At 39.3% G+C, this 26299-nt stretch overlaps 1 long non-coding RNA gene across 1 annotated transcript; it reads right to left on the bottom strand.

Moving 5' to 3' along the window:
• Window positions 1–3460: 3460 nt before the first annotated feature.
• Window positions 3461–22100, bottom strand: LOC110204260 (uncharacterized). Its single transcript, XR_002323256.2, has 5 exons — window positions 21732–22100; window positions 11150–11394; window positions 9145–9386; window positions 6756–7000; window positions 3461–3732 (listed from the first exon to the last, which is right to left on the bottom strand). It is a non-coding gene; the product is annotated as an uncharacterized LOC110204260 (long non-coding RNA).
• Window positions 22101–26299: the final 4199 nt, after the last annotated feature.

A 26299-nucleotide genomic window follows, 5' to 3' on the forward strand; every position in this document is an offset into this window, starting at 1 on the left:
TGTCTCCATCTATTACAATAGAAAGAACACAAGTCATGTTACCAATTTCTGAGAAAATCCCATCCTTTTAATCCTATGTTGAGCCATAGCAATGTTGAGTTACATTTCCATTTTTCTAGTTCAACTAAAGAGATATATTTCAGTTATTCTATCTCATGCATTAAGTTTCACTGTCTTTACATATTTCAATAAAAAGAATACAGGGAATGTTAAGTACTGCTGAGAAAATACATCCTTTTCATGCTCTTTTGGGCCATAGCAATGTTGAGTTGTAAATGCAGTTTTCTAATTCAATTAAAGAGATATCTTTTAGTTGTTCTATTTCATGCATTAAGATTCACTGTCTCTACATATTACAATAGAAAGATAACAAGAAATTTAACGACTTCTGAGAAAATCCCAGGCTTTTAATCCTATGTTGTGCTACAGGAATGTTGAGTTACAATTCTACTTTCTAACTCAACTAGACAGATATATTTTAGTTGTAGCTTCACAGTCTCTACATATTAGAACAGAAAGAATACAAGGAATGTTAACAACTTCTGAGAAAATCCCATCTTTTTAATCCTCTTTTGTGCCATAGTAATGTTGAGTTACAATTGCACCTTTCTAATTCAACTAAAGAGATATGTTTTATTTATTCTATCTCATGCATTAAGCTTCCCAGTCTCCACATATTACTGTAGAAAGAATACAAGGAATGTTAACAACTTCTGAAAAAATACCATCCTTTTAATCCTATGTTGGGCCCTAGCAATGTTAAGTTACAGTTCCACTTTTCTAACTCAATTAAAGAGATACCTTTTAGTTATTCCATCTCATGCACTAAGTTTCACAGTCTCCAAATATTATAATAGAAAGAATACAAGGAATGTTAACTACATCTGAGAAAATGCCATCTTTCTAATGCTCTTTTGGGCCATATCAATGTTGAGTTACAAATGCACTTTTCGAATTGAACTGAAGAGATATCTTTTAGTTGTTCTATCTCACGCATTAAGTTTCACTCTCTCTACATATTACAATAGAAAGATAACGAGGAATGTTAACAACTTCTCAGAAAATTCCAGGCTTTTAATCCTATGTTGGGCCACAGCAATGTTGAGTTACAATTCTGCTTTTCTAATTCAACTAAAGAGGTACCTTTTAGTTGCTCTGTCCTATGCAGTAAGCTTCACAGTCTATACATATTAGAAGAGCAGGAATACAAGGAATGTTAACAACTAATATAAAAATCCCATCCTTTTAATCCTAGGTTGGGCCATAGCAATGTTGAGTTACGATTCCACTTTCTATTTTTCTTGAAATATGTAGAGACAGTGAAGCTTAATGCATTAGATAGAATAACTAAAAGATATCTCTTCAGTTGAATTACAAATTGGAATTGTAACTCAACATTGCTATGGCCCAACCTAGGATTGAAAGCATGGGATTTTCTCAGAACTTGTTAACATTCCTTGTATTCTTTCCATTGTAATATGGAGAGACTGTGAAGCTTAATGCATGAGATTGAATAAGTGAAAGATATCTCTTTAGTTAATTTAGAAAAGTGGAATTGTAACTCAACGTTGCTATGGAACAGTATAGGATAAAAAGGATGTGATTTTCTCAGAAGTTGTTAACATTCCTTGTATTCTTTCTATTGTAATGTGTAGAGACAGTGAAGCATAATGCATGAGATGGAATACCTAAAAGGTATCTCTGTAGTTGATTAAGAAAAGTGCAGTTGTAAGTCAACATTGCTATGGCCCAACATAGGATTAAAAGTTTGGGATTTTGTTAGAAGGTGTTAGCATTCCTTCTCATCTTTCTATTGTAATATGTAAGGACAATGAAACTTAATGCATGAGGTAGAATAACTAAAAGATATGTCTTTAGTTGAATTAGAAAAGTGAAATGGCAACTCAACATTGATTTGGCCCAACATAGGATTAAAAGGAGGATTTCTTCAGAAGTTGGTAACATTTCTTGTATTCTTTTTATAGTGATATGTAGAGACTGTAAAGTTTAATGCATGAGATAAAAGAACTAAAAGATATCTCCTTCATTGAATTGGAAAAGTAGAATTGTAACTCAACATTGCTGTGGCCCAACATAGGATTAAAAGGATGGGATTTTGTTAGAAGTTGTTAACATTCCTTGTTGTCTTTCTATTGTAATATGTAGAGACAGTGAAACTTAATGCATGGGAGAGAATAACTAAAAGTCATCTCTATAATTCAATTAGAAAAGTGGAAAATGTAACTCAACGTTGCTGTAGCCCAACCTAGGTTTAAAAGGATGGGATTTTCACAGAAGTTGTTAACATTCCTTGTATTCTCTCTCTTTTAATATGTGGAGACTGTGAAACTTAATGCATGAGATAGAATAACTAATAGATATCTCTTTAGTTGAATTAGAAAAATGAAATTATAACTCAACATTGCTTTGGCCCAAAGTAGGATTAAAAGGATGGGATTTCCTCAGAAGTTGATAACATTTCTTGTACTCTTTCTATGGTAATATGTAGTGACTGTGAAGCTTAATGTATGAGGTAGAATAACTAAAAGATATCTCTTTAATTGAATTAGAAAAGTGGCATTGTAACTCAACATTTCTATGGCCTAAAGGAGGTTTAAAAGGATGGGATTTTCTCAGAAGTTGTTAACATTCCTTCTATTCTTTTTATTGTAATGTGAAGAGACAGTGAAGCTTAATGTATGAGATAGAATAACTAAAAGATATCTCTTTAGTTGAATTAGAAAAGTAGAATTCTAACTCAACATTGCTTTGGCCCAACATAGGATTAAAAGGGTGGGATTTCCTCAGAAGTTGTTAACATTCCTTGTATTCTTTCTACTGTAATACATAGAGACTGTGAAGCTTAATGCATGAAACAGAATAACTAAAAGATATCTCTTTTCTTGAATTAGAAATGTGGAATTGTAACTCAACATTGCTGTGGAGCAACATATGATTAACAGGATGGGATTTCTCAGAAGTCCTTGACCTTCCTTGTATTCTCTCTATTTTAATATGTAGAGATTGTGAAGCTTAATGTATGAGATACAATAACTAAAAGATATCTCTTTAGTTGAATTAGAAAAGTGGAATTGTAACTCAACATTGCTATGGCCCAACATAGGTTTAAAAGAATAGGATTCTCTCACAAGTTATTAACATTCCTTGTATTCTTTCTACTGTTATATTATCCATTTCAGGCCTTGAGTATCCACTGAGATGAACTAGATTTGGGTTCTTCCTGAACCAGTCTCCAAAGTGATTTGCTAGTCCTGGCCCAGTGATTTCTATTCCATGAATGCACCCTAGACATCGTGCTAGGAGGCCTCTCAGACAGGAACACAGCTTCAACTGGAATCTAGACTCTGAGCAGAGACCCAAGTCATTTTTTTTATCAATTTATTTTGACTTATCAACAATCACTTCAATATGCTTTTGAGTTTAAAATTTTTCTCCCCCTTCCTCCATACCACCCTCCCGAAGATGGCACACAATCTTATATAAGCTATACATATACATTCCTGTTAAACGTATTTTCACATTAGTGATGTTATAAGTAAGAATTAGAACCAGTAGGAGGAACCAACAGAAAGAGGAAACAAAACTCAACAGAAGAGGAAAAAAATAGCATACTGTACTTCAATCTGCATTCAAATTCCATTGTTCCTTCTTTGGATGTGGATAGCATTTTCCATCACAGGGCCTTTGGAGATGTCTTAGATCCTTGTATTGCTGGAAAGAGTTAAGTTTATCAATATTAGTCCTCGCACAACATGGCTGTTACTGTGTACAACTTTCTTTTGGTTCTGCTCATTTCACTCAGCATTTCACTCAGCGTACAAATCTTTCCAGATCTTTCTGAAATCAGCCTGTTCATCATTTCTTATAGCACAATAGTATTCGATTACATTCATATATTAGAACTTCTTCAGCCATTTCCCAGTTGATGGGCATCCTCAGTTTCCAATTCTTTGCCACCACAAAAAGAGCTGCTATAAATATTTTTGTACATGTGGGTCTTTTTCCCATTTGTATGATCTCTTTGGGATATAGCCCTAGAAGCGCTATTGCTGGGTCAAAGGGTATGCACATTTTTATAGCCCTCTGGTCATAGTTCCAAATTGCCCTGCAAAATGGTTGGATCATTTCACAACTACACCAACGATGCATTAGTGTTCCAATTTTCCCACATCTTCTCCAACATTTATCATTTCCTTGTTTTGTCATCTTGGCCAATGTGATAGGTATGATGTGGTACCTAAGAGTTGTTTTGATTTGCACTTCTCTAATCAATAGTGATTTAGAGCATTTTTTCATGTGACTGTAGATAGTTTTAATTTCTTCATCTGAGAACTGCCTGTTCATATCCATCAACTATTTTTTTTTAAATAACAAATAGTCCAAAAAGCCCATTGGGAGCTTATGTTCTTTATGTTATCCAGTAATAATTATGTTTATGATCTCATTTTGCAGATAATAAATTATAGCTTATGTTATGTTTCTTACAAAATGATTTCCTGTCAGCAACTTTGTAAGGAGATTACAGGGTAAGAAGTATAATTCCCATTCTCTAGTTAGGAAAGGCCTAGAGAACTGAAGTTATTTGCCTAATATTACACTTAAAAAGTGACATTGCTGGTATTGGAATCAAGACCATGTGCTACTATTAGAATCAAGACCAAGGCTTCAAGCTCAGTATTCTTTCCACATCCTCTACTGCCATTTTCCTTGGGGATCTTCAGAGGACAGAGGTGGTGATTTGAGGCAAATACTTTAAAATTTTCCTTTGTAGTGTAAAATGTTCATTACTGGTAATGAACCCAAGCATTTCCATTTTTTAAACATTCGTCCTCACTTCCACCTCTTTAGAATCTCTTGCGTGTTTCAAGACTCAGCTCCAAGACAGCCTTCCGCAGGAGGTCTTAAGCATTTTCCCCAGCTTCCAGTGCCTTCCCCTTAGAGACAAACTTCTGCCAGCTCTGTATGTATCATGTATGTGCTGAATTATTTGCATGTCCTCTCTCCCATTAGAAGGTAAGCGCCTTCTGGGCAGAGACTGTTTTTGCATCTATTTGGGTCCCCTAGTACTTGGGATTTCCTGGCACATAGTAAGTACTTAATAAATGCTTGTTGATTGGTTGAAAGATTGACGCAGATAGAAGAAACACTAGATTAAGGCTCAAAGACCTGGGTTCTAGTTCATGCTTAACCTGTATTATGTATCAGACTTTGAGTGAATCATTTAAACTCTTTGAGCCTCAAGTGTAAAATGGGGATAATAATATCTCCCTCCAAAAGTTGAAGTGAAGATCACACATAAGATAACATCTGTGAAAAGCCTTTGTGAAGAGCTCAATGGAAGTTAAAAAAAAAAAATCCTAGTTAAATGGACTCTTTACCCCTGCAAACCTAGACTCATTCTCTAGAGTGTTAGTGTCTATGGGCTCAGCCGGTATTTACATGACATTTTCCCATTTCCATTTTATTTGTCTTCAAGACTCTTAAACAGTTAGGTTGAAATGGATAAAGTGTAGGACTTGTATTGTGAGGAAGGTCTGAGTTCAAAGCCTGCTTCTTATACTTCCTAGCTGGGTAACCTTGGGTAAGTCTTTTAACCTCGTTAAATCTCAGTTTCCTCAACTATAAAATGAGGATAATACTAGTACCTACCTCCCAGGATAAAATGAGTTTGCATATGCAAAGTGCTTTGTAAACCTTAAAGTATTAAATAGTTTGAACTATTAGTGGCAGCACAGGGGATACAGCATCGGGCCTAGAGTCAGGAAGACTCTTCATCCTAAGTTCAAATCCAGCCTCAGACATCTACCAGCTATATGACCCCAGGCAAGTCACTTAACTCTATTTGTCTCAGTTTCCTCATCTGTCAAATGAGTTGAAGAAGGAAATGAGAAACAACTCTAATATCTCTGCCCCAAAATATGGTCATGAAGAGTTGAACGTGACTAAAAACAACTGAACAACAACAGCAAAAACTAAAATTATTGTTATTAATACATCCTTATGGAGGAAAGAGAAATGATTGTAATCAGAAAGTTAAAGCTGGAATTAACTTTAGAGATTACCTAGTACTAGGCCAGCCTCCTGATTTTTACAAAAGAGAAAACTGAGGCCTAGAGAAATGAAATGATTAGCCCAGGGTTCATACAGGTAGATAGTAAGTAGCAGAAGGTCTGAGTTCAAATCCTACCTCAGTTGCTGAGCCAGGGATTCGAGTCCAGGTCCTTTTACTGTAAATTCAGCATGCTATGAAGGTTTCTCCCCAACATCATAGCTGGGAAAACTGATGCCTGCAAATATAGGATACCTTTCCCATGGCTAAAGAAGGATCTTAGACAAAAGGACTAGAGTTGACCAGTGGACAGGCCAGGTCACTCAGTCCAACTCCTTCATTTTATGGGAAGAATCTGAGGCCCAGACAATTGTCACAAAGACAAGATTTTCATTCAGATCCTCCAATTCCAAATCCAGTCTTTTTCCCATCCTACCCTTTCTATATGTCAGGATGCCCTGGAAAAAAGCCAAGGGACTTCAACTATCTCATTCTGCTGGGTAAACCTTGGGCAAGTTATTTCACTTCTGAACCTCCATTTCCTAATTTGTCAAATTAGAATAATATCTGCCCTGCCTACCTCACAAGCTCATTGTGAGGCTCAAATTAGATCATCTGTAAGAAAGTGCTTTGAAAATAATAAAGCCATATAAGTACGTAAGTTATTATTGTTTTTTTATTATACCTTCAGTTCAAAGCTGTTGAAATGTCTTAAGCAGGAGAGCATGCAGTTGAGGAAATGGGGTGGGGAAAGGAGTGGTCACTTGGATTGAGACTGGAAACCTCAGCCATTTGTCTCCCACTTGTGAACTGTGACTTTGAGCTTCAGTTTCCTCATTGGTGTGGCTCTTGATAATAGGAGTTAGAGCTGGAACAGACCTTCACAGTTATTTACTCTGATCTCTTCCTTTCCCAAATGAGGAAACAGACCTTGAGAGGGGAAGGGACAGCACTTGGTTATTAAACACTTTTTATCACAGTTCAAAGAAGAGTCTTTCCTCCCTCCCCACCCCATAGTTATATGTGTTGTTTTGTTGTTGTTTAGTCATTTTCAGTTGTGTCCAACTCTTCATGACCCCATTTGGGGTTTTCCTTCACAAAGGTACTGAAGTAGTTTCTCATTGCCTTCTCTAGCTCATTTTACAGGTGAGGAAACTGAAGCAAACAGGGTGAAGTGACTTTTCCAGGGCCACACAGCTAGTAAGTGTCTGGGGCCAGATTTGAACTGAGGTCTTTCTTTCTACAGGCCTAGCACTATATCCACTGCACCACCCAGCTGCCGTAACACACACACACACACACACACACACACACACACACACACACACACATATTGTCCTAATATATAGTGATATATGTACTGCACAGTTATGTCTGTTCCAGGGCAATTCACATTTTGAGAAAATAAAGTGTGTATTTAATAAATAGTTGGCATTTATATAGTGCTTTGCAAATATGATCTGATTTTATCCTTATAACAACCCTGGAAGGTAGGTACTGAGGAAATTGAGGTAGTCAGAGGTTAAGTGACTTACCTGGGGTCACACAGCTAGCTGGTAAGTGTCTATGACTAGATTTGAAATCTTCCTGATTCCAGGCCCAGCACTCTGTTTATTGTGGCAGTATCTAGCTATCTATAGGTATGTAATGAAAAGCAGTGCAAACTGCAAGGCTAGGAGACCTGGCTTGCAGCAATAATTCTTTGCCACTTATTACGTGTGAGAGCTTGGATAAGTAGTACCGGAGCATCTCTGAACCTCATTATGGGATGGCTTTGGGGGAGTAAAGTGCTTGCTAAACCTTGGTAGGCTATATAGAATTTGAGTCATTATTATTTATGAAGTTTTACAAAAGGGAGTAGCCTTAGTCTGAGTCCTGCTTTGCAGTTCAGAAAATCATGGTCATTTCATGTGTGTGTGTTTTGTGTGTACACACATGTATATATGTATATGTATGTGCATATATACACATACATGTTTATATACATACATACACATGTGCATATATATGTGTGTGTGTGTGTGTGTGTATATATATACACACACACATATATGTATATGTATATATAAAGATATATTTGTAACAGAGTAGAATCTCAATCACTATTATGCCTTGAAATGACCAGGCTGCCCTGCCTTCTGACATTAGCATTGGATCTAATAAGTGTCTGAGGCTGGATTTAAGTGTTAGAGATGGGATCTGCATCCACATGTGGCTCTAGAGCTACAAAGAAAAGCTAGGAGAATGATGGAAAGCAGTGTAAAATGCTAGGTTTGGGGAATCTTGTCTCTGGGGTGACAGGCTTAGAGGGGATTAAATAGGGTTAGCAAGCTCTTCTCCTGGGGAAGAAGTACAAGAGTCCTCCTCCAGGTGTGATGCTATGAGGCACAGGGTGCTAGGGAAAGGAAAAAGATTGGTTGGTTGGGTGTCAGTGAGTCATTGACCTCAGCTGAGTCAGGAGAACTCGTAGTCTCCTATTCCTGTCCTATTCTTATGGAGCAGCCAGGATGTGGCCAAGTCAAGCCCATTTGGGTCTTCTGTGCCTCTGTAGTAGCCTCTGTGGGATTGAGTCTCACTCTGGCTCCTCCTTAGGCTAAGGGGCTGGTAGGCTGGAGGCTGTGGGTGGGGATTTGCAGGTCCGAGCTCTGGTCACCTGAGACTTAGGGTGTAGTTAGAAGAGTGAAGGAGGAGATTGAACTGGTAGAGGGAGTAGACAGTAGAAGTGGGGCCTGGCCTGGGCAGTCAGTCAGCCTGAGTCCCTCCTGGAATGGCTGGGAGCCCTGCTTGTGCAAGGGCTGTCCTATCTGGCTCGCTGAGGCAAAGGCGCTGGGCTGGCTGGAGAGAGAATCCAAGTTAAGTGACAGCATGTGGGAACACAGCTGCAAGAAGAGGCTAATGCCCAGCCACATGGCCAGGATCTTCCTTTGGGCAGCCAGGTTCCCTATTGGCAAAATAGCGATGGAGGCAATGTGGCATTGGGTTGTATAATGGAGGCTGGGGGCACGAGAAGGGTTTCTCTAGGGTATTCTCCAGGCTAAAACATTATTATTAGAAACACTGCTGTGTACGCTTACCCAGGTCTGAAACCTGGATCCACCTTCTCCTTGGGCTGGAAGAGCTGTGCTCACTTTCCTCATCTCTATAAAGTGAAGTATTGTCTTGGATAATTCCTAAGGTTCCAAGTTTTTGCAGATGAGGGAATGGAAATGAAGTGGCTTGACTACTTTTTCCTGAAGTCTTTGCTGGTTCCTGTTATCTATATCAATATCATGAATTCCATGAAGCCATTGTTGAATTAGGAAGAAGGCTGGGCATCCTGTATGTGTGAGAGCACATGTATTGACAAATGCACATCTTTTTATCCCCTATTCCCCATTCGAAATTCCTTCCCTTGTTTCAGCATCCATTGGGTATTATTATCTGAAGCACCTATTACTCCTCTCCCTCGTGAGCCTCCACCCCTAATTACATCTCCCATTCCCCACAATTCTGCCATTGGGCCCTTATTTGGGAACACCCCTTTTTATGTTAACCTCAGAACTGATTTTCAGCAGGTTAGTCTTTTCACCACCAAGAGTGTTTTCTTATAATTCCCTTTTGTCCAACTTCCACCTAGCCCCCAGACTGCATTCCTTAAGGTTTCTACTTGGCTTTTTGTGGAAATAATAATAATAAAAAAACTATTTCTTTGACTCCACCCTCTGATGCAGAAGCAACATCCATATATCCTACAATCCCCCTTTTTCTTTTATTTTACTCTGTTACATCTGCATCTTTTAATTCATTATGTTTTGACCATAATTAGGGTTCACCTCAGTCTCTTCACAAGATATTATGCAATAGCCTACAACTGTCAATACCCCAGCTGTCTTCTGCCATTACCTTCCATTTGCCAACCCATGATTCTAACTATTCCTTTAATTAATTATCTATGCCAGAGTTCTCTTCCAGCTCCTCAGCTAAAGTGGTTAGACTTTGCGATGCCTTAGTAATGGTTCCATCTGGAGCTGTGCTATTGGTCAACATTTCATCAAGGGATTTATGCATTGACAAATCAAAAAGGGGGCTGTCCCCTTAGTAAATACAGATACAGAGACCCCAAAGTAATGATAAATTGTCCATTTAAGGCTGCAGAAGTCTCTGTTCATACAGTTGTCTGGCATTCTGGACATCATACAGGGAAGTTTTCTGGTCTTGGTGCTGTTCAAGCAGTGTCCAGCAGACTGTCTTCTTGTAGAGATTCTCTTTCTTGGGTCTGTTCTCCTATAAGATTGATCTTAACACAATTTTTAAATTACCTTGCCAATAACCAGGGCAAATAATGAAAGTTAACTCAACCCTTATGTCTTCATTATTATAGGATCAAAAATTGGAACTTTGGCGAATTGTCATGTTTAAGAAACTCAAATTAGAAAAGTAACAGAAAAATTAGAACCTGGCCTTACACTCTGCATTAGTTCTAGTTTTATACCTTGCATTAATTCATTATTCATTCTTATTCATGTTCCCCCATCAGGAGGAGGAGATTCTATTAAGGAATTAATAACAGACTCCAATACATAGTAATCAGTTTTAAAACTGCACAAGTAATAAAACTGTACAAGTAATAAAACAATTCCAACTTCTGGTCATGTACAAATAAATAATCCATAATTAAAATAGATGCTTCTTTTAAGGCGTTTACAAGCTAGGCCACAAGCCACTCTTCTTTTAACATTAATTGTAACAAACTGAGACAACTTTAATATTAACTAAGTATTAACTAAGTAACAGAATAATATCTTCGTTCCACAAGCTGGCTTCCTAACTATCCCCATACCATTGTAAGAAATTAAAGGACTCTCCCTGACTTATACAGGAATGTACTAGTAATAGATGTCAAGACTGAATACTTAATTCTAAAATTCTAGGCCAAATAACTAAATCTTATACTTGCATCTTACTATAATAACCTCAGATGTTCCTGCATCAGTCTATTATTTAATAGATTTGATATTATGCTTACAAAACTTATGAATTTAAACATTTGCCATGAAAGAACAGGGACATAACTAAAGTAAAGGAACAATTCTTCCCTACCTTCATGTCAATTACAGGCAGAAGGTATTTAATAGCCAACTGCATTGAGCCAGGCTTAAAGTCTGCCAGGTGTCATAGTGGGGAAATTGAGTCAGGAGAATCCTCTCTCAGTCATGCAGAAAAGTCATTCTCCCAATCTTCTCATGAGAACACTCTCTTGCAGCTCCTAGATGCAGCTCACAAACCCCTCACAGGGTTTCTGGCATCATGGGTTAGTAGCTCAATCAGTTCCTTGTTGACAATACCTGGAGTTAGAGTCAGAATTCATTAACAGTCCCCAAGATCTTTGATAGCAAATTCCCTTCATCAGGGTTTCAGGTGTGAGTATAATATCACATTAATTAGGGAACATTTCCAAAGTGAACCCTAAGCAGTTTACATGTCTTCCTAGACATGTTCTAGCTCCTGATAACATCCTGAGTAAAATCAAATTTCCATTAAGACCATAAGTTGCTACTCTAACAGATTTGCCTCTCTTTTTCTCAAGCTTATTTATGCTTCTCTAACCAATCTTAATCTGAAAGAATGAGGCAGTTTCAGAGAAGTTCAAACATTAGTTCTAAACCCTTGCTAGGCCATGGAATGAATTCATATCAAAAAAGCAAGATCTCCCCCACTTACAATTCATTACAATAGTTGCTTTAGTATTAATCACTAGCCTTTGATCTCTGATGCTTTTCCCATTGAGTTGCTGCTTTTGACTCTTGTTTCTCAGAAAGCATCCATTAAGACCCGTCCAGGGACACAACAAACCTAGGAAACAAACTCAAAATTGACAGTAAGTTTGGACATAATTGTCATCAATATCAAATTATGATTTGCAACAAAACTAGCTTGCAAATTTAGTGGGCCCTCTTAAAAAAATCACACGAAAGACTTTCTTTGCATAAAAGTATTTTCCTTTCTTAAAAACAGCTTACAATTTCCTAATTACCACAAAATTGCTAGTTAACCTAAATTATCTAGTCAAAAATTCTCTAGTCTATAATGGGCCATTTACTCAGTAAGAATTCCACAATTCCACAACACAAGACTCCTGCACAGGGTTGATAACGATTACAAGATTTTACAAAGTCTCTTCTTTGCATAATTACCAGGTTTCCTTTCACACACACACACACACACACACACACACACACACACACACACACACACACACACACACACACACACACACACACACAAATACTTTTATAAGTGCTTAATTTAAACAAGAACTCCAGGAGGCAGCTAAGTGGCACAGAGGATACAGCACCGGCCCTGGAATCAGAAGGACTTAAGTTCAAACAGCCTTAGGCACATAACACTTCTTAGCCCTGTGACTCTGGGCAAGTCACTTAACCCCAATTGCCTCACTAAAAAAACAAACAAAACCAATAACTCCCAATAGCTTAGTTAACAATCTTAAATTTCATAAATGAGAACCAAATAATCCCAGCTAAAACTTCCCTTTAAATATAGACAAAACTTCTTGCTTCCCAAATTATAGTACTTAAAAAAAATATTGCAACACAGGGTCAGATAGAATAACCTAACAGCTTCCCAACCCATTCCTTTTTTTTTCTTTCTGTGATAGTATAATTCTTAATCTAGTCAACATTCTAGATTATAAGACAAATTGCTTTTGTAACAACATAGCTGATACAGTTGTTTACCAGATTACACCATATAAGAAAATTCAGAAATACAACCATACCATAAGCACCTATCATATATTTAAAACTTGAAACAGAACCAATTAATTACTGTCAGATGACGTTAATTTAGTTGGATTGACTAAATCAAATCTGGATTCATAATCATTAATGGCAATGATGGGGTATGGGCCCAAGCTTGGCCCCCCAAAACAAACCCTTTCTCCCTGAACCACTCCACCTGGTCTAGCAGTTTCCCCAGGCCATACTTTCCATCCCTGATCTTATTTAGACCCATTCAAACCTCACAGACACTCCCATCAAGACACCTGGCCACTCCCAGATCCCCCTCATAGCCGAGACTTCCCCATACCCGCTCATCCTTATGAGCATCACAAATATTCAGACTCTTCAAGAGCCTGGCTTACATGGAACAAGCTGTCATAGGCCGAAAGAAGGCCTGGGTCAATTTTTTTTTCTGGGCAGGACCCACGAGTTGCAATTGTGGGTCCCACTATCCCCAACCTCCAAACCTCAACAGTACATTTTAATTTCTAAGGCCTAATACTCTTAGTACTTTAAAGGAAAGGATTATTATCCATAAATTCACACACAGTTTTTTTCCTAATTGAGGCTCTGATATATGGGAGGATGCCTAATTAATTCCAGAACAGCGCATATCAGTAAGTTGTTCACAATAGGTTTGTACCACAGGGCACACATTATATTTCCACAATAGTAATAAACTTTGAAATAACCCATTGTCAATTTAGATGAATGCATTTCCAAATCACTTTGCACAGAAAATCATTCATCTCATAATTAATATTGAAACTATAACTTTAAACCATCACATATTTTTATAATAGTCAAGATTTCAAATGAAAATCTGCTACCATAGTAAATACCAATATTATTATTACTTGCTTATAACCAAATATAACCAAGTTTTCAAAGTATCTCATTTGTATGATATCCTTTCAAAAGACCCATTCCCGATTAAGAACTGCTTTAGCACCATTTCTACCTCACAGTGGTCCCTCAAATATTATAATCTAAGAGTTTTAGAAATACAATACAATTTAGAAATAGAGTAATAACACAAACAATAAACTTCAGATAACATCAATTGCATTTCCAGATTATCACATATACAAATTATTGATCTTATTACTCTTGGTACTTTTAACAGTTACATTGAATTAGAGAAATAATAATGCTATGTCTAACATATGCCATTGTATTAAGCACTTTACAGTCATATCATTTTCTATCCCAAAACAACTGTTTTTTTTCCCTTTACAGAACAGTAAACTTAAATCAAATCAGACCTGAATTTGTGATCGTTAATGATAAACATTTAAAAACATTTTTGCTTTAAATCCAAAGTCTCAGCCCTTTAAAAGGAAATCTTCTCCACAAATTCATATATTCCTTTAAAAAGACACGTGGTGACAATTACTACCCTGAATAATTTTCTCCCCGTTTCTTTCCTACTTCTTTAAAAGAGCAAAAAAATCCATTCTCCTTTTAGAAGTTTATCAGATAAAAAACTGCCCTTCTGGGAATCTCAGGCTTCAGCAATTTGAATCAACATTAACCTGGAGTAGTCAGTCCCCGTCCCCCCCCCCCCCCCCCCCCCCCCCCCCCCCCCCCCCCCCCCGGCAGAAAGCCTCTAGAGTTCCAATAATTAATTGAACAGTGTGAGAAATGAGGGAGATTGGTTTATTGGTTTACTGCTTTACACAAACATGTAAACAAGATGAGTGAGAGATTGGTTTTCACAGGCTCTATAGAAACAATAGATATTGCATTGCAAACACAGATATTACTTGGGACATGCAGGAATGTTGGGACAAGTTGGGCTTTAGTTAAAGCCAAGTAATCCTATAAAACCGCTTGCTGTGCTCCTGTATAAGTGTGTGGTTCCCTTGAGGGCGCATACACACCTAATTCTCATGAGAATTGATGAAAAAGGCATCTCTTCTCTCACTCCACAACTGTGATTTCATTATTACCCAGCCAACTCTTGTTTGGAAATTCGCCGAGCCCAGTCTCAGGCTGAATTCTGAATTAAGTCTGGGGTTTTTATGACAAACGTGGCGAATTGTCCAGAATATTCTTAAGGCCCCCGGAGTGGTTATTTGAGGGGTAAATGGAGGAAGAGGGCTCCCACCAATTTTTGGTGGTCCTCTGCTTTTCTCTCTGGCTCACCCAGGCTGCATATGAGACCTGAGACTCGGTATTTGCCAAATGGAGTGTTTGAACAGATTTAAGGAAAAAGGGAAGAACTGGCTGTAGACCATGTAAAGTAGACCTGTTGATCAAAGCAGAAAAATTGTGCTAGAGTACCTGCCTTGGTCCACAGAATCCTCATTTCTGACAACTTGAGGTAGCCCAGATGGGGCTTTTTAGAGAATGGTCTAGAAATGGGAGGAAGGAGCTCAAAGGAAAAGGCATTGAGGAAGGGGAAGGAGAGCTGTTAGCCTGGGGGAATCAGACTCTGCTTCTTGCTGGAAGGAAAGACCAGTCAAGATTAGAATTAGAATCGTGCACACGTTTTCTGTCTGTCTTTATGTAAATGTTTTATGTCTGCCAGAAAAAATTTTAAGTCTGAAATTAGAGAAGAAACAGTGGAAAAGAACTCCCACTTTAGACTTTCAGTGGGAGATTAATAAGATTTTTTTGGGGGGTGGTCCTGTGAGAGATGAACTCTCAGAGATGAAGCCTCCTCAAAAGGTCAATAATTTGTGATTATTATTTTCAAAATCCTCCCCCACTCAGACCCTGTTTTTAAGCACTTAACAGAAAGAATAAGCCCTGCCCCACCCCCAACCTGAGCCATTTGCCCTTGGCTTCCCACCTCTTTCCCTGTCTTTGAATTTTGGGCCTGGAATATAAGCCCCACCTCCCAGTTAAGGGGATAGGAAGAAGCTTTAGAGCTTAGAATGTAAGCCCATCCCCAGTTAAGGGGGTAAGGGATAGTGGTGGGTGGAAACTTGTTTGCATAGTGGGTGAAGACTTTGCATGGTGGGCAGAGATTTGCTTTTATAAGGGGCCCCTGTTATGCAGTCTCTCTCTCTCCACATGTATTGAAGGAGCAGACAGCCATCTTGCGAGATTGTAATAAAGGTAACCTTTGCTTTCCACCTTGAGAAGTCTCTGAGTTTAATTTGGGTTAGGGTCGCTGTCCCACACAGTCCCAACACTGGCCAAGTTGGGATAACAGAATAAGTTAGATAATGAGTAATGGAATCAAAAAAGCAGGGAGCTACCAAGCATGCCGCCCAAGATGGTAGGGATTGATAGAGGGAAGGGGCTGAGAAGAATTTGGGTTCAGGTTTGGTCGGATTCCTAAGAGTTTGAATTGCTGTCTTTCTACCTCTGCCACCAGTATATCTGATATCAAGGCAGTGTGTTTAGAGTTGTAAAATTAAGGGTTTTTCTGGCTTTTAATGAGATAAGATTTCAGTGATTTCTTTAAAATGCATAGTAATATTATAAAGCTATTTGGGGAGAGAGAGGGAGAGTGCTGTTCTCTGGATTTGCAATTCTTATCCCCCTTCAGATTTCAGAATGGCAAAGGAAAGCTGCCCAGCCTTGGTAAGTGTAATTTGGGTGGGGGTAGCAAGCTATGTTCTCCACCCTTGCGTGGTTGTTCTGGGTGCCTTTGTGCCAGCTTTTGATGGTTTAGGCATGTTGAGAAGGTGTGAGGAAGTTTGAGTTTGTTTTAAGTAGAAGGATTGAAAATGAAAATTTTGTAGCTTGATTTGAAAAACTAATAAAGTTACATAGGGTGAAAAGGCCATCCACCTCTCAGGAGAAACCTGTAGGAGGGTTTTATTAAATCTGGCTGGAAAACTGACTATACCCGGTTCAAATTGCTGAAGCCTGAGATTTTCAGGAGAGTGGCTTTATCTGATAAGCCTCTAAAAAGGAGAGGAGACTTTTTCTTTGCTCCCTTACGGAGGTAGGAAAGAAAAGTGGAGAGAATTATTCAGAGAAGGAATTATCATCACGTGTCTTTTTAAGGGAATATATAAATTTGTGGAGAATATTTCCTCTTAAAGGGCCAAGAATATTGGATTTAAAACAAAAATGTTTTTAAATGTTTATCATTAGCGATTATAATCTCAATTTGTTTTTGGAAAAAAAGTTACTAGTATGACTGAGACAAAGTGTCCTTTGATTTTAAGCAAAGAAACTCTTAGACCTTTGTGGATTAGGTGGTGAAAGGGGACTTGAATAATACTGGGGTCAATGGCAAATTCTTTTGAACCCATAGGATATATTAGCAAGTATCTATTTAGTCACTTGACCACTGCCTGCCTCCCGTTTTCCCATCTGCAAAATGGAAACAATAGCACCTACCTTCCAGGGATGTTGTAAGGGTCAAGTGAGTTAATATTTGTAAAGTGCTTTCAGCCAAACACTAGGGATGAGGATGCAAAGAGAAAACTGTGTAGGCTGCTAGAATTAAAATGCTTAATGAATGGTTTGGCCTAGAGATAAATACTTCTATTTTATATATTTTATTTCCCCTAGCTATTATTCAATTCAAATGTACCCCTTCTTTGAGTCCTGAACTTTTATTTAGTTTCCTGACCTAGTAGTCATCCCCTCTCTCAGAAGTGTTATTTTCTTTCAATTTTTTTTTACTTGTTCCTTGTGGTCCTCCTACAAATGAGTTCAACTTGGGTTCTCCACTTTGTGTTCTTTATAATCACTCCATTCACATTATCCTTCATTTCTACTCTTCAGGGATGACCTCTATGCAAAGGACTCTTGCCCATCTGTACCTCAGGCCTTGACCTTTCTCCTGACCTTTGGACTCTCCACTTCTCTGCCTACAGAACATAACCATCTAACTGTCCTATTGGTACCTCAAGCTCAACATAGAGGATGCATGGGGTAGGACACAGATGGATCCCTGCCTGCCTGCTGCATATTGACTTAGAAAACCACAAATCAACATTATCTATGTTTAGTTGTATTTTTATTTTGTTAAGTATTTTCCGGTTTCATTTTAATCTGGTTTGGGGTCCATTCAAGAGTGTTGCTGCCATGCATCTGACACCTCTGGTGTCAGTGTTTTACTTTTACTCAAGAAGACCTGAGTTCAGATCCTGCCTCAGACACTTACTAAAGGTGAGGCTTAGTTTCCTAAAAATAAGGAGTGATAGGATCGTAGATTAGAGCTGGAGAGGAGACTTTAAAAGCGATGGACTTGACCACTAAGGTCCTTTCCAGTTCTAAATCTATGCTATGTATGAACAAAACTTACCTTTTTCCCCTTAGTATGTTCCTCCTATAATTTTTAAATTTCTTTCAATTATATCATTCATTCAATCTCCCCACCACTTCCAGGAAGTCTTCCTTAATATCTGTCCTCAGTAATGAAACATTTCCTCCCCTCAGGTTTTACCTAGTGTAGATGTTTTGGTGTAGTTTTAAGGTACATTAAGACTTTGGGAATGCTTCTGTACTTTGTACCACTCATATAAAATATTATTGAAATACATGATAAATATTTGCTCCCTATTAGACTGTAAATCCTAGGAGATTGGAAACTATGCCTTATTTAAACTGTATCTCGCTAAGCACCTAGTTATTGTTGGAATTTTAACCTAAATTTAAGGTTAACAAATACTTGTTGGTTGATTGTTTGAATCTGAGAGGTGCTCTCTAGTACCAAGCCACAGGACTATATTTTTGACCACTTTTTTTTTTAATTAGTGACTTGGCTGAGACAAGGAAATGATTCTTATCAAATCTGTAGATGAAACAAAAGTGGGAGAGACAGCAAATATGATTAGCAGCAAGACTCAAAACTATCTGGACAGGCTAAAACTCTGGGCTAAAATCAAGATTATATATATCCCTAATGAAATTTCAAGTCCTGAATTTCAATTGAAAAAAAAAATCAATTGTACCAGGCTGCTGTGGAAGATACCTACCTTGGCAGCATCTCACATGGGCTCTTAGTGACATCACCAAGCCTGGTGGACAAGGGTCTAATTTGGAACATAGCAAGCCAAGTTCCTCTCTCCTCTCCACCCCACCCCCTTAAATAATGCTTCTTCCATGTACTCCCTTCCCTTTAATTAAATTCCTCATGGCATGGGGCAGTTTGTAGTTATTAACTGAAAAGTTTTGTAGAGAATAGGACAAGCTGAAGAGGGGACAACTGACCCATGGAGAGGGTGGGGGCTAAGCAGGCACCTGGGGCCCTGCTCCAGAAAGTCCCCCAGGTACTGTCTTCTTTGGCACTGACTGACCACCCAGTCAGTCAACGGGCAGTTGTTAAACACCTACTATGTGCAAGGCACCTTAGTAAGCACTAGAAATACAAAGAAAAGCAAAAGACAGTTCTTGTTCTCAAAGAGTCTAAAGGAGGAGATAACATGATAACAACTGTATTACAAATAAGATATGTACAAAGAAGGTAAATTGGAATAATCAATAGAGGGAAGGCACTAGAATTAAGGGAGATTGGGAAAGGCTTCTTGTAGAAGGTAGAATTTTTAGCTGAGACTTGAAGAAGGTGAGGAGACAGAGATGGGGATGAGGAAGGAGAACAGCCAGGCATGGGGCACAACCAGTGAAATGTCCAGTCAGGATGTCTTATATTGGTTCCCACCCAGTACATACAAAGCACTGTCCCAGGCCTCAAGAGAAAGAGTAACATCTTTGTCTTTTGCTAACCTTTTCCAAGGAAGGAGATGTGTGTTGTGTGGGTGCAGAAGCATCAGGTTCTATTTGTGGCAAGTAGACAAGAAGATGATAGGAACTTGGAGGGATCTTGGACTATCTAGCATAATTCTTCCATTTTATAAAAACAACAGCAGCTCACATTTTGTAAAAAACAAAACAAAACAAAACACTGCTGTACACTGCTGTACGTTAACTCATTTGATCTCATAATACTGGAATTCAAATACAGCCTTGGACATTTACTAGCTTTGTGGAACCCTGGGTAAATCACTAAACCACTGTCTGCCTCAGTTTCCTTGAGTATAAAATGGGGATGATAATAGCACCTATCTCCCAGGGTTGTGAGGATCAAATGAGATAATATTTGTAATGGCCAGTATATAGTAGGTGCTTAACAAATCAAGCTTGTTCCCTTTTCTTCCCCTGTAGAAGTAGCTAAGTATTATTGTTCCTATTTTACTGATACAGAAGAAGATGGAAAGGACCACTTGTCCAAAGTCACAGTAGTTAATCACAGAGCCCAAATTCAAACCTAGCTCTTCTGCCTCCAAATTCCTGTACTTCAGTGGTAATTTTAAAAACATTTTCTTTTGAGGGGGGTTAATTATTTCCCTCCCTCACCCAACTCCTCCCTTAGGTCTGCCCTTTGGGCTGCTTGTTCCCTAGTTTGATCCACTGTCTTTTCAGGTCTTATTGATATAGGTGTGCCCTGTCTCTTTTACTTTTTAGAGTGAGAGGTCCCCTAGGGCAGGGACCTTCTTTTCTAGTTCCTCTGGCTTCTCCTCTGAGCCCTGCCTCACCCTTGACTCGGAGTTCCCTGGGCTGAAGCCTGCACCTAGAGTGATCCAAGAGCATGCACACACACACACACACACACACACACACACACACACACACACACACACACACACACATATGCTGGTGTCTCAGAGCTAGCTCTGAAAGGAAGTGGGAGGACTCTATTAATCTCCCATTGAATAAGTCAAAATAAGAATTCCCTAGCTCTGAGGCTAGGGGCCTAAAACTTGATGACCTCATTATAAAGGAGTCGTTTCCTACTAGGTCCTACCCAGGTTATCCCTACCCCAGCCTCACCTTTTCTTCATTGTGCTAATTTCCTTACCTCATCTGAACTATATTCCCAGTGACTCCCTTTACTTCTTTCTGTCTCTTCCTCTCCCTCCCTTCCTCTCTCTCCCCCTTCTCTCTCTCTTTCTCTGTTTCTCTCTCTTCCTCTCACTCTGTCTCTATCTCTGTCTCTCTGTGTCTCTGTTTCTCTCCTCCTTTCCCTCTCCTTTGTAATCTCTCTCTCTCTCTCTCTCTCTCTCTCTCTCTCTCTCTCTCTCTCTGTCTCTCTCTCTCTCTGTCTCTCTCTTTCTCTGTTTCTCTCTCTTCCTCTCACTCTGTCTCTATCTCTGTCTCTCTGTGTGTCTCTGTTTCTCTCCTCCTTTCCCTCTCCTTTGTAATCTCTCTCACTCTCTCTCTCTGTCTGTCTCTTTCTCTCTGTCTCTCTCTCTCTCTGTCTCTGTGTCTGTCTCTCTCTCTTTGTCTCTGTCTCTCCCTGGCTGTTCAGGTGTCTTTAGAAGCATCACTAGAGAGGGAGGGGGGTGGACTGGCATACTTTTTTTTTTCTTGCTGGTTTTGGGTCCAGGGCTCAAGAGGTTCTGAATGTCAGTAGGGTTTTAGTGAGCCAGCAGCAACAGTTCCCAGAATTATGGAGGATATTGATAAAAGGGGCAGAAGTCTTTCATATCTGTGTCTGACTAACCTGCCTTTGTAAGTGAGTATTATATGAAGGGGATAGGCCTTTTTCTGAAACTGTATGATGGAAATTTTGGGAAGAGGAGAGTGATGAGCATAGGAGATCCAAGAAAAAGGTTAGATACCATTCAGAGTAAGTCTCAGTGACCTTCTAAAGATCAGGAGGTAGTAGAAAGTGGGAGACCAGATTTGGAGTCAGAGGATCTGGGTTCAAATCCTGTTTCTGCAACCTCACTACCTGTTATTTTGGGCAACATCTTTAGCCTTCCTATACCTCAGTCTTCTTATCTGTAAAACGAGGGAATTGGCCTGTTTCTTCTAAGGGACCTTCCAAGTTTAGACCTCTGATACTATGACCTTTCTAATACATTGTGATATGGCTATATTGTGTTCTCCTGGCCATGAGAACCCAGGTCAGGAGAATTCCATGGAATTGTTTCCCCTCTCATCTCTTAAGTCCTATAAAAACTCACTTGTCTGGGTCCTCAGAGCCGTTTTGGCATTTTCAGCTTTGTTTCTGGGTATGTCTCTTCTTGTCAGGTGAGCATATGTCTGGATCTTCTTCCCTTAGATACTTTCCAGACCCTTTGTACCAAAGGTGGCAGGCTTCTAGCCAGCAACTAGGAAGTCTTGGAAGTTTGATGGCTGCAAAAGGCGGTACAGCTATTATCTTTTCTCCTCTCCTGGTGAGGTATGTTGAGCTGGAAGAAAAGTTATCATAGACTTAGAGATAGAAGAGATGGCAGAGGTCTTGTTGAAGTATATCATTATAGAGGTGAAGAAACTGAAACCCAGAGAGTCTGGTCAAAGTTCCCAGAGGCACTGAGAGGTTAAGTGGTTTTCCCTTGGTCACCAACAGGGGACTGAACCCAGGCCTTCCTGACTCTAGAACTTGGATGCTTCTCATCTATCCAGAGTCAATAGATTAGTAGTCATTGATTACAAAAATAACCTTTTTGGCAAGACTTGATACATGTATGTGGATCCTTAGATCCCTTCTCAGCTTCATGGAAGGGTTTGCCCACCAGGTGGGAATTGTTAACCTGATCGAACCACTATCCTTTACATTTTATAAATAGAGAAAATGAGGCCTACGGAAGGGAAGTAACTATAAGGATGGAAACAAACATTTATTAAATGCCTACCATGGCACTACTAAGTAGCCAGATGGGCAGCTAAGCAGCACAGTGGATAGAGTTGTCAGGCCTGGAGTCAGGAAAATTCATTCTCCTGAGTTCAGATGGACCTCAGACATTTACTAGCTGTGTGACCCTGGGCAAGTCACTTAACCCTGTTTACCTCAGTTACCTCATCTTTAAAATTAAGTGGAGAAGGAAATGGAAAACCACTCCAGTATCTTTGTAGGGAAAACCCCAAATGGGGTCATGAAGAGTCAGTTATGACTCAACAACAACAAAAACAGCATGTGCCAGATACTATGCTGAGATTAAATGACTTGCCCAGGGTCACATAGCTAGTAAGTTTCTGAGGCTGGATTTGAACTCAAGTTTCCTTGACTCCAAGTGTGGCATTATATCCACTAGATCCACCTAGTGGCCTCTCTACACAAGAAGAAATGAGAAAATTGGAATTCCAACTTATCATCCGACTACAAATTCACTATTCTTTCCTATCTAGAGCAGAGTGAAATGCCTTATGAAAACCAACATCAGTTTGTGGTGGAGGGGCCAGAGAGATTTAGCTCAAAAAAAGGAAGCATGCAGATGTGATATTAATGGTGTCGACCTGAAAGTTGGTTAAAGAGACAAGAAGCTAGGTGATAAGTAAATTCATATTGTTTTATTCCTTATTCCCTTAAGTAGCACATGTACATGGAATCAGAGCTTTAACTCTGATTCACTCAAGCAATTTTAGGAGGACATTTAAACCCTGACTCAGGATGTCTGTATTACTAAAAAAAAAAAATACAGCCTCCATGTGTTTTTTAACATATAGCATGGCAAAAGAAGTTTCTTAGTTGAATAGGTTGTCAAAGTATCAATTGAAATTATAGATCCAGGATATCTGTGTTTCCCCTACATAACATATGTCCATAGGATACAATGATAGGAAAAGTCCCACTATTCAAGAGATTCTCTGGTCCCAGGTGTCCTGTCCTTAGTGATCACAAACAGGAAGAATGCTGGTCAGTTCCATCTGGTCCTGTAGTTGCTGACACAGGAAGGGGCATTTTTAGTTCACTCAGAGAGAAAAGATTATTTCAGGTTTTTGGCCCTTATTGGGGCTCAATTGATCTTAAATGATTATCAATGGAAAGAGATACCAGTCAACAAGATTTTAATAAGCATGAGAATAAATCATGATGTCTGTCTTCAAACATCTGAAGGACTGTCCTGTGGGGGAGAGACTTGACTTGCTTTGTTTGATCCCAGAGGACAAAAACCTTTGTATAAACAATGGGGAGAATATTCAAGTGGTCCGATTCAGGTTTGATGGGAGCAGGGCGGTGGAGGTTAGGGGGAGGGGGTACTATGACTCCTGAACAATTAGAGGTATTCAAAAGTGGAACAGACTGCCTACAGTTGGGGTGGGTGCCCCTCAAGCAGAAACTAGATGATCACTTGTTGGGTATGTAATAATGGGAATTCCTGTCATATATGGGGGACAAGATAGCTGCTGAGGTCCTTCGCAATTGTCAAATTTTGTGATTCTGTGTTTCCCTTTGAGATTCCCTAGAGAGTTAGTTGCCCGTGTGTCTAAGGAGGAGGGAATGCCTTAGCCAGTTGGCTGTATTCAACTGCCACCTCCTTCAGGGAGGACACTGTATTTTAGCACTTGACACCATTCCATCTCAGCTGTGTGTGTCTGTCTGTCCCTCCTCTTTGAATCTTTGAGTGAGAAAGAGCCAAGCCAGGATCCTCCTGCTGGCTATGCCTTAATGGCAGTTTGTAGGAAGGAGATAGGGCTGTTGTGGCCCTGGGGGCATGGTTTCCACAAGCAAGCACTGTTTGGGGGCCACAACCTCTTTCCTGCCTCCCAGTGGCTACCGATGCTGAGATTACCTAATCCTTTTTAGGCTTCCTCATTCCCCCCTCCATCTTGCTTTCTCTAAGGCTGCTGCTCAGCCCTTCTGGAATGGAGGTTGCTACTTCTTGGGCTTCAACTGTCATAGGGCTAATGTAGTAGGAAGCAGCTGTGCTGGAGATACTATTAAATTCATGAGTATCTATCTCCATGTGTTTAGTTCCTTTCTGTGTTATGACATTACTTTAATATAAATAGCTGGAGTTTATATACCACTTTGAATGGGATGTCCCAGTGAAGACTCCTCAGTGTAATTAAGATTTGGTATAAGGCTGAGTGGGATAAGGGTTCCTGTGAATATTTCTCAGAAGAATAAATAGAAATTGTATTAGACTCAAGGCAGGCATAGTAGCCTGACAGGCCTAAGTTTTAGTTTACTAAAAATCACCTGAGTTATGGGAGTCTAGCCCCAAGTACCCCCTTCTATGCCATTGTTATTTCAGTAGTTAAAGTTTGCCAAGCCTGAAACTTCTGAAAACCCCCCCTGCATCATATTGCTACAAGTATTGCTATACTTTAGTCATGGTGACCTTGCTACACAGTACAGTGTTTAGCTTGACTGCACATTTTTAATTGCTTTTTTGGTAATTTTTCAACAAACTAAGGGTTAAATATGGATATCTATAATTTGTAACTGAGATATGCATACTGCTTATTGTTGTTTGTTCCTATGGTAAAGTTTCATGTTGAGATTGTGAGCCAAAACATTGGCCAGTTGGTGGGAGGGGGGGCTTTACCCGTTAGTGATATTTAATCAGGTCCTTTGCTCCTGTACATCAGGGCATCCTGGTGGAGGGACACCCAAATCTCGAGATTTGAAATAATAATAAATTAAATTTCTGTTTCTCCTCAGATACCTCTGTGTTTTTTAATTTGAGTGGCATCCCACACAGCTTCAAGATTGCAAAGCGCTTTATATCCATCATCTCAGATATGATTTTTAGGGAGCATCCAGAAGGGAGGCATGACCAAGAAGTCATGATTTTTTATTTTAATGTACATTTAGAGGTGGGGAGCTTAATTTAGGGTGTTTCTCCTGTTCATTTATCCTTTTTACCATTCTCTTCTCTCTCTTGACTCTCTTCCCTGGTTTCACTAGGCCCAAGCTTCTTTTATAGTTTATTGGTCACCTTGGAAACCTGGCCTAGTCAGGACACTTACACCATCTTAGAAGTGGACATTCTGAGGCTTTGTAGCGAATGTTATAAGCTTAATAGCTACTGGTCTTTTGTTGTTGTTTCTTTCTCCCTGATGGTAAGGCTCGAAACTCTTCGGACATGCTGAGAGGAAAACATTTCAAATGCCGTTTAAGTCCCTTCTCGTCTCTTCTCTGCCGTCCTAAACACATATTAACTTCCCTGGGCCTCAGTTTCCTCACCTGTAAAATGAGGTACCTGGATTCAGTGGCCAGTATTCAAAATAGGACTCAAATTCCAGTTTGGGTAAAAGAACAGTATTTAAAAAAGAGAAAGATATTATATTTAAACGCTTTATAGCCAAAGGTTGGGGGTGGGGTTCAGCAGCTTTTATTCCTTGCTTTTTTTTTCCCATTTCTTTGCTTTCTATGATTTCCCAGAAACAGAAATTGACGTGGTAGTTCTTAACTGCTACTTTCTGCATTTGTCCCCAACCACCATCCTTCCCGCCACCCCCCCGACACACCTCCTGCTTTTCTTTGACACGGTTGTCCTTCCTGTTCTAGGCCTAGGATTCTAAGACTTCTGATACTCACAATTTGTATTTTTCTTTAAATAAAAAAATGCTTTGTCGCTCTCCTTCTTGCCTTCTCACTGCTTTCCCAAATTTCTTCTCTTGGAGGTGCTATACTAACTAATCAGTGTGTGGGAATCTGGAGCCACATGGATGATAGAATTTCATTTCTTTGTAAGTCACTTCATCTTTCCTGAGAATAGGTGGGGTCTAACAATTATTGGTTGTTCCTCTGACCATCAATCTGAGGCCGTTTCCTTCCTCTTTTTTTTTTTTTGGCTACGCA

Source organism: Phascolarctos cinereus, unplaced genomic scaffold (genome assembly GCF_003287225.1).
Source record: "Phascolarctos cinereus isolate Bilbo 61053 unplaced genomic scaffold, phaCin_HiC Scaffold_182;HRSCAF=758, whole genome shotgun sequence".
NCBI classification, from domain to species: Eukaryota; Metazoa; Chordata; class Mammalia; order Diprotodontia; family Phascolarctidae; genus Phascolarctos; species Phascolarctos cinereus.